General features: G+C 46.5%; 1 pseudogene; it reads left to right on the top strand.

The window, feature by feature from the left end:
• The first annotated feature begins 5975 nt into the window (after window positions 1–5975).
• On the top strand, window positions 5976–7169 carry LOC145391151 (uncharacterized; annotated as a pseudogene).
• The last annotated feature ends 1924 nt before the right edge of the window (window positions 7170–9093 follow it).

The raw sequence follows: 9093 nt of genomic DNA, 5'->3' as shown, positions 1-9093 counted from the left end.
ACCAGGAAAACAAAAAGGATATGTCAGTAGAGGAAGAGATTGGTGTTTCTGTAAGGAACAGGACTAGAGGGGATATGGATTAGAGGAAAACGTGAACGGAATTCAGATTGGTGCCAAGACCACGCATCTTAATGAAAGATAATGCCAAACCTGCAATTGTCTGCTGACAAGCATGAACAGTGTTTGCAAAAGCCACTGTCGGCAGTCTCTTGATAACGACCAGGAGGACCGTGTGCCACCAGCCCTACCGTGTCGGTGGTGGCAATCCGGCATACCACCGGATTTGTTGATAATTATGCAGCGACCATTGCTAAGGGGGGATGGAAATAGACGGTATGATATCTAATGTGCTTGTAGTGTGGTGTAGACAGTTGGAGGTACAGGTATTATGAAAGTATTCTGGCCTACTCTACATGTTATTGAAAAACACTGAAAATGTTCAGCAAAGGGAGATGGTCAGGAACAGGTCCTGGGGACTGGTGAAACGGGAGCTCCAGCTCTACCTGTCACCAGCTTGCCATCCACCTCGGGAGTACCGCCTTGTTCCACTGGTGCTACTGGATACAGAGAAGGATTTGCTATCAGTTGCCTCAGACAGCTGAGTCTCAGTAAGGAGAAAGTGAGGTTTGGAGGAAGGGAGGTGGTGTTCAACAGAAAGAAAATTAGAGGAAAGGCCCCAAATGATGGAGAAATGAAGAAATCAGTCAGACAGTTGTCCCAAGCATCTCTGTTGGCCGTCACCGGAAGAGGGGAGGATGGTTGGGGCTTTAAGAGTCCACCTCCACCCCCACCCCTGGGGATTCCGAGACTGGGTGTTGAAATTACCTTTTTTTTTTTTTTTTTTTTAAACAGGAAGTGTTGTGTAATGCGCATGTGGCTTGGTGTTGATAGTTGGAAGAAAATGCAAAGGGGAGTATGCTGATCTGCTCTCTGTGTCACTGAAACAATGAAAAAGGTGGATGGTCAGAAGCTAGTCCCATCCACATTGAGGGTACTGCTCTGTTCAACTGGTGCTGGTCAACCCTGTCTGTCATAAATATTTTATCTTACTATGGATAATGGTAGGTAATCATATTATGGTTATATAGATGGCAATATGTATTAGTTTATTGCAGTTTATTCCTTGCAATATCTTCATATAACATGGGCACGACGAGAATATCCTATAGTTTTTAATAAATTAAGAATCAAACATCACTTTCAAACTACCAGTTGAATCCACATTCAGTTTTCTGCGTTTGTGTGTGTGTGTGTGTGTGTGTGTGTGTGTGTGTGTGTGTGTGTGTGTGTGTGTGTGTGTGTGTGTGTGTGTGTGTGTGTGTGTGTGTGTGTGTGTGTGTGTGTGTGTGTGTGTCTGTGTCTGTGTGTTCTTGCCTAATTGTTCTTACCTAATGGTATATTTACAAGAATGAGTCAAGCTCGTACTGTTCCGAGTCTTAAACCATTTTTATCGTACATATCCTTGAATTTATGAATTGTTTTGGCACACACTATTTCATTCGGTAGTGCATTCCACTGATCAGTTACCCTATTTGGGAAACTAAATTACCTTACGTCTTTATCGCCTCTCCTTTTTATGCAGTTTTTTGCAGTGTCCTCTTGCTGATGCTTCCCCATAGGTTATGTAATCATTTGTGTCTATTTTCTCCTTCCCTGATATGCATTTATATAGCATAATCATGTCACCTCTTTTCCTTCTCTCCTGTAGTGTTGGTAGATTTAGTTTTTCTAGTCTTTCTTCGTAGCTTAGATCCCTTAAGCTTGGTATCCATCTTGTAGCGGCCCTTTGAACTTTTTCAATCTTATCTATGTGTTTTTTGAGACGAGGACTCCAGACTACTGACGCATACTCCAGGGTTGATCTGATGAATGATGTTATTATCTTTCTTAGCATGTCTTCATTTATGTATGTGAATGCTATTCTCATAATTGCAAGCAGTGTATACATGTTCCGTACCTTCTCGCTGATGTGGTCAGCCGGAGATAGTCTGTTATTGATAATCACTCCTAGGTCCTTCTCTTTTTCTGATGTGTGTAGGGTTTTGCTTCCTAACTTATAATCCCAATGAGGTCTTTTTCCACTTTTACCAAACTTGATTACATGACGCTTGTCCACATTGAATTCCATTTGCCATGTATTGCTCCATTCATGAAGTTTATTTAGTTCTTCTTGTAACTCTTTACATGAGTCTGTGTTACTAATTCTCCTTTGTATTTTTGCATCATCAGCAAACATATTTAGATAGCTTTCATTTCCAGTGTTACTGTCTATATCATTTATATACACTAAAAACATAATTGGTGCCAGCACTGAGCCCTGTGGAACTCTGCTAGTCACTTCTCTCCATGATAAGTAACTTCCCCTTAGTACTGTTCTCATTTCCCTGTTTCTGAGAAAATCCTGCATCCAATAGTACAGGTTGCCTTGGATTCCTCCTTGATGGTACAGTTTCCATAAAAGTCTTTCGGGCGGTACTCTGTCAGATGCTTTCTTGAAATCTAGATAGATACTGTCCATCCATCCTTCTCTTTTCTGTAATGTTTCTGTTACTCTGTCATAGTAGCTTAATACATTAGTAACACATGATTTTCTCTTTCTAAAACCGAACTGTCTTTTTGTTATTATACTGTGTACTTCTAAATGGTTTACCCACACTTTTCTCATCAGCTTTTCTATTATCTTACAACATTGGTCAGTGATACTGGTCGGTAGTTGAGTAGATTCTGTCTATTCCCTTTTTTGAATCGGGGAACAATGTTTGCTTTCATCCAAATAACAGGTACTTTTCCTTGACCTCAGGATTCTTTGAATATTAAATATAATTGTTTGCTTAACTCTTCTGCATATTCGTGTAGCACCCAACCTGAATTTGTCAGGACCATTTACTTTTCCTTTGTTTAATTTACTTAACTCTTCCTGTACTTCTTTTTCTGATGTTTATATACTGTATCTGGTAATGTGTGTGTGTGTGTGTGTGTGTGTGTGTGTGTGTGTGTGTGTGTGTGTGTGTGTGTGTGTGTGTGTGTGTGTGTGTGTGTGTGTGTGTGTGTGTGTGTGCAAAAGCGAGATAAGTGCCTTTTTGTAATCTTGTGTGTTTGAATCAGACGTCATCCGAAGTAGTTACAACTAATTAAATGATTATTTTGTGTACAAAACAGTTCGTCCATACGTCCATCTGAGCATCGTGCCAGGAAACGATGCTTCCACCATACAAAACAGACCTATATATATTTTATTTCATATCCTCTTTGTTACTGTGTGTAAATACGTATAAAATAAATCACTTATGTTTCAGAAGCGTTATAATGTGAATCGGTCACTTTTCATTTGACACACTTATGCTCGTAGTTTAATACTGAAGCCAACCCACCTCCACAAACGGATGCACACGGCAAGTCTCAGGGGCAACAGACACACGAACACACATGATATATGAGCCCTTCAAGTCTTCAATATCAGTGTCATATTATGCTCACCTTGGTACGTAAGACAATGCTTTTTTTGTCAAATGCTGCATGTTTTACCCTACACTTATCTTTGTAAACCATGGAAACGAAGGAAATTGACTGTAATTTCAATAAGATTAAAAGAAGCCACTCCACATCAGCCAACGCATCACACAACGCTACACTGCGTTTGTCGGGGGAGCGGGGACAGGTGAGATGAGAGCTCTTACCTTTATAATGTCACTGTGTGGGGGGGGGGAGAAGACGAGACGAGAGTTATCATAATCTAACAGTATATCATTTTGTGTGTGTGTGTGTGTGTGTGTGTGTGTGTGTGTGTGTGTGTGTGTGTGTGTGTGTGTGTGTGTGTGTGTGTGTGTGTGTGTGCCCCTCACAGGAACCACCTTGTCATTGTAGGGGGCTTCAATGCCCTATAAATCTCATGGGTTGTACCAGCAGGGGAAGATCCCCCCTCTCCCTGGACTCAGGTCGTTAAATCAGGCCCAAGAGGCCATCTCCACGTTGCAGCAGAGCTTGGCGTCACTAACGTCCCGACAGCAACCTCCGCCTAGGATTCCTGCATCTGCGGCCTTGGATAAGTATGGTGGAGATGTCTACTGCACCCTTTCATTCGTGGAGATGATCCAAGTGCTGGCTGAAACTCAACGGCTGGACACTGTCAGACGCGATCCTGCACATTTGCCTGTGTTGCATGCCAGCCCTACAGTGCTCCCTGCATGCCAAGTTCTCCCTAGTGCAGTGGAGCTCCCTATTGTCGTCGGAGGCGTTGGATGCCATCAAAAGGATTGTGCTCCAAGCATCGAACCAGGTAGTTAACTGGTGCAACTTTTTAGTGGAAATCAGTTACCCAGTGAATCTATCAGTGCTTATTTCGTGAGATCCACCCAGAGTGCCGCTGACTGTGAGTTTCAATGTCCTCAGTGCAATGGTGATGTATCAGAGCACATCCTTTTGCAGAAGTTGATTGTGGATTTGCATAATCCATTGTTAAAAGAGAGTGGATACTTTGTGTAACTGTTGCTTTACATTTGAGGTAGCTTACGAGGACGACAATGTTGGCAGGCTTTTTGGGCTGGAGAGTGCGGTGGCGGGCACTCCACCACTGCCAGTTGCACTCCAGAGAGATGAGACTCCAAGTGTGGCAGGAGTGCACAAGCCTGCTCCTGCACCTGCCCATCCTCGAGTCTCAGGTCCCATGCATGTCCCAACTGCAGCAACTCCCACCCAGCAGGATGGTCATCATGCCCTGTGAGGTCCCTAGGATGTCACCAGTGCGGTGGAAGTGGCCACTTCAAGAAACTGAGTAGGAGCAAAGTTAGGCCGCCAGATGCCAGAACACAGGCATTAGCAGGTGATACCCAGAAGGTTTCTGGGCCTGTGGTGTTCACTGCCATCAACTCATTGGTCCTGCCTATGCTTTGGATAACCGTTACCTACCGGTGTGGGGAATTCCTATCCAGTCCAAGTTACTGTGGCTAACATCTGGGCACATGTGTGTGTGGCTGGCCTGGTACTCCTAGTCCCTCGCCCTACAGCCTGCTCTGTTACAACATTGGTCTGGCCTAAGGGATGTGGCAAACATGCCTCTACAGCCAATGGGATCAATTATTTGTGACATACATTACACCAGCCATTCAACTACCCATGAGGTCTACTTTGTCGTTCGACCTGACGGTGCTACCTCTTGTTGCCAGTGTGAAGGGAGCTGGGTCTGGTATACCCTGACTTCCCACACCAGTCTCCACTGGTTGCATCAGTCGCTGCAGGTGGTGGCAGCTCCCCAGACCCAGCAGACAACTTGCCGCAGAGGTTTGACTCCATACCCCTGCTGCCACTGGGGGGAAACCATCCCACAGTTGTAGACATGGCTCCTCTGGCATTTCTCAGCATCCCTTTCAACACTGACAGGAACCCCTTCCCAGTCATGTCAGGTGAGCCACACAGGATACACCTGATTCCCAGTGCCATGCGGTACGCCTGTCACACCCCCGCATCTGTGCCAAGACACTGGGAGGCTGAGGTCAAGAATCAGCTGGACAATGATGTGCAAAAGGGCATGATTGAGTTGCCGGTGCCAATGGGGGAGGCAACCGAGTGGTGCATGAGGATAGTGGTATTGGCCAAAAAGTTGGGTGACCCAAGTGCACTGTCGACTTACAGAAACTCAGTTCTACCTGCCGTAGAGAAATACCCCACCCCAATGCCTTCGATATGGTTTCGGGCATCGCTCACCACACCTACAAGACAACTGCCAAAGTACATTGGGGCTTCCATCAGGTGAAGCTGGAGGAGTTGTGCAATAAGCTCATGACATTTATCACCCCCTGGGGTCACTTCAAGTACCACGGAACTCCCATGGGACATTGTGCAGCCCCTGACACAAACACATCACGAGTTATGACGCCATCAGCATGAAAGTTCCACAAAAACTCAGCTGCATCGATGACACACTACTGTACGATGCCTGAGTTGAGGATGCATTTTGGCACACCTATGACTTCTTGGAGATGTGCACCAAGAGTGGCTTAACCCTCAAGCCTGAGAATTTCAAGTTCAGTAGGAGAGAAATAGAGTTCGTCGGCTTCCATATAGGCTGGGCCTCGTACAGGCCCACAGAAGAGAGGCTGGCTGCAGTCAGGAACTTAATTATGCCAGCCAAATCCTCCTTAACAGACATCCGGTCCTGGCATGGATTTGTTAACCAGTTGGCACCGTTGTTGGTCACAGCCTCCATCATGGAACCTTTTAAGGAGCAGTTGTGCAAACCCCAGGGCAAGCAGGTGTACTGGGATGACTGCCTTCAAGAGAAGTTTCAGCAGGCGAAGAAGGCCGTGTGTCAGTTGGCCAAGGACGGCCTAACCTTGTATGGCAACGACAGACCCACGATCACCATGACAAACTGGAGCAAGGAAGGCATAGGATTTGTGTTTCCTCAGCAGTACTGCTCTTGCTCATCGACAGAGGCTCCCTTCTCCTGAAAAAGTGGGTGGTGTCTCGTGCTCTGTGACAGCTAACACTTGATGCCAGTTGAAGAGAGATATACACCTGTAGAGGGTGAGGCATTAGCAGTCATCTGGTGCCTCCAAAGAGCCTGCCTCTTTCTACTCGGATGCCCCAACTTAGTCCTAGTCACTGATCATCACCTCATCAAGCCCCTAGGAGACAGAGCAATGAAAGACATTGTCAACCCAAGGCTGTTCACCTTGAAGTAAAAAACACTGCAGTACAGGTTCCAGGTGAAATATCTTCTGGGAAAATGGAACATTGCAGCCGACTTCCTGTCCTGCTACCCTGCCCTCTGGGCGTGACCAGACACCACAGACAATGACTTGGCCCACAACCTCGATGTGGCCGTGGCTACAGCCACTGTTGCTGCTCTCAGCCAGGACAGGTGTATCATTCTGGATGATGCGGCAGTCCTCCAAGCCTTGGCCAATGATTCCGTTTACCAATTACTCCTGGCCAAAGTGTTGGCAGGTGACTTGCCTGTACAGAGATCACAGAAGAGTGTCTGCCTGCATCAGTTCTGTGGTGTCAGGGACAGGCTGGCAGTGTCACAGGGACTCTCGACTTACACATTCAACCAAGGGTCCATTCACCTGGTTATTCCTAAGGCCCTTCGTCACCACGTGGCAGCCAACCTCCATGCTGGCCACCAAGGGCCTAACAGCATGCTAAGAGCAAAACAGATGGTGTATTAGCCACGTATGGAAGGCGACATTCAGTACTACAGAGACTTGTGTGATGCTTGTAACACCCATGCCCCAGCTCAGGCAGCTGAACCACTTATTCTTATGCCAGCACTGGAGTACCCCTTCCAACACACAGTGGCCGACCTGCTGCAACTCAATGGTCAAGTGTACCTAACATACGCCAACAGACTCTTGGGATGGTTGGAGATTGCCCATTTCCCAAGGAGTGCCACCTCCAACAAGCTCATGGCTCAGCCTCAAAATACATCTCACAGTGGTAAACACCCAAGAGGATCTCCAATGATGGTGGGACCAACCTTGTTAGTGACGACATGTGGGTCTTCTTCAAATGGTGGGGGGTGGAGATGCGTATCTCCTCCGACCACTACCCACAGTCCAATGGCAGAGCAGAAAGTCTGCTCTGCAAAGTCTGCCAAAAGGCTGTTATGAATGAACACAGGCACTGGGGGCAGTCTTAACTGTGGCATTATGTCAGTAGCTCTCCTACAATGCCAGAACACTCTCCTGCAAGAGGTCAACATACCCCACTGGCAACAGGGAGAGCTGCGTGATGGGGTACCCATTGCCAGGCAGAACTACAAGGTGGTTATACACTGGCAGCGGGCCCTCTGTGACAGGGAGCTGGCAATGGCTAAGTCTCACAGCAACGTCATTGAACGCCGGGGAACACCCAAGAGCCTTCCCCATTACTACCAGACATCCAGGTGCGGGTGCAGAACCAATCTACCAGAGTCTGGGACCGACATGGCATCATTATTGAGACCCATCCCCACCGCCAGGATACTCTCAGGCTGTGTGGCAGTAGCAGCCTGTCACTACACAATTGAAGACACCTACGAGTTGTCTGTGATGGGCCCCCATTGACACCCTGCTCCTGCAAAACCCTACTCACGCACCTGACTCTCCAATGTCAGTCATCACCCACGGCAGCCCCCAAACTTGCATCACCACATCCGGCACATCATACACCCACACCTGGATCACCACGCCCCACACATCAGCCTTCGCTGTCTACTCAATGTCCGAGGAGAGTGTGTACACAGCTTAGGTGGCTCTCTAGTGCCTTGTTTTTTGTCCAGTCTGTCTTAATACGTATGCTCTTATTATTATTGCCAGCCAAGCCTGTATTTATGCCTTCTCTGTAATTTCATGTGTACTCATAGTTGCCCTATTCTCATTCACTGTCAGATATACAGCTATTGTATATATTGTAGTTATATATCTTGAGGGGGGGGGATGTAAGGGCTGTTTGATGTGTTGGGCTGCTAGTCGGACGCATGGGAGAGTGGGGCCCTACCTGATCCTGCCAGAGTGTATCAGGAGACGAGTAAAGGAAGGTTGGACACCCAGTGTTTCCCTGAACCCCCTCCTACAGTTATCCAGTAAAAGCCTATAAGACTTAGATTTTATCCTCTATACCTCTTTTCTAGCCCTAAGCTTGGCAGCCAAGTATTTCTCTTTGTTAACATCTCTTTTCCATTCCTTGAAAAGCCTTCTTTTCTTCTTTATTGCAGCTTCTACACATTCATCCCACCACCAATTGCTTTATGTCTTGGGGACGTCCTTTGTCAATCCACATATTGAATTAGTGACGCTCAAGAATTGTTCTTAAGAGCTCTGTACTGTTCATTAACATTTAAATCAACAGCTCCCTGTTCAGCCATCCCTCTACTCATCTCACTGTATAAGGCATTCCTGACTGCTTGGTTTTTCAACTTCCATATTTTCGTCTGCAGTGCATAGGTCCTCTTTTTCAGCAACTGCTCAAGCATCAATTCACATATCAGTAATATGGTATGTGTTATTGCACACCTTCCTCGTTCCCTATAACTTTAACATCCCTCGCCAACGTCCTATCAGTCCTGACCAGGTAATTGTCCTTCTGGCTACTATTTCACCCAGACTCTTATGG

This window comes from Coenobita brevimanus, chromosome 17 (genome assembly GCF_032717465.1).
Source record: "Coenobita brevimanus isolate Jiangsu-jjx chromosome 17, ASM3271746v2, whole genome shotgun sequence".
NCBI classification, from domain to species: domain Eukaryota; kingdom Metazoa; phylum Arthropoda; class Malacostraca; order Decapoda; family Coenobitidae; genus Coenobita; species Coenobita brevimanus.
This window is presented reverse-complemented; position numbering and strand designations above follow the sequence as displayed.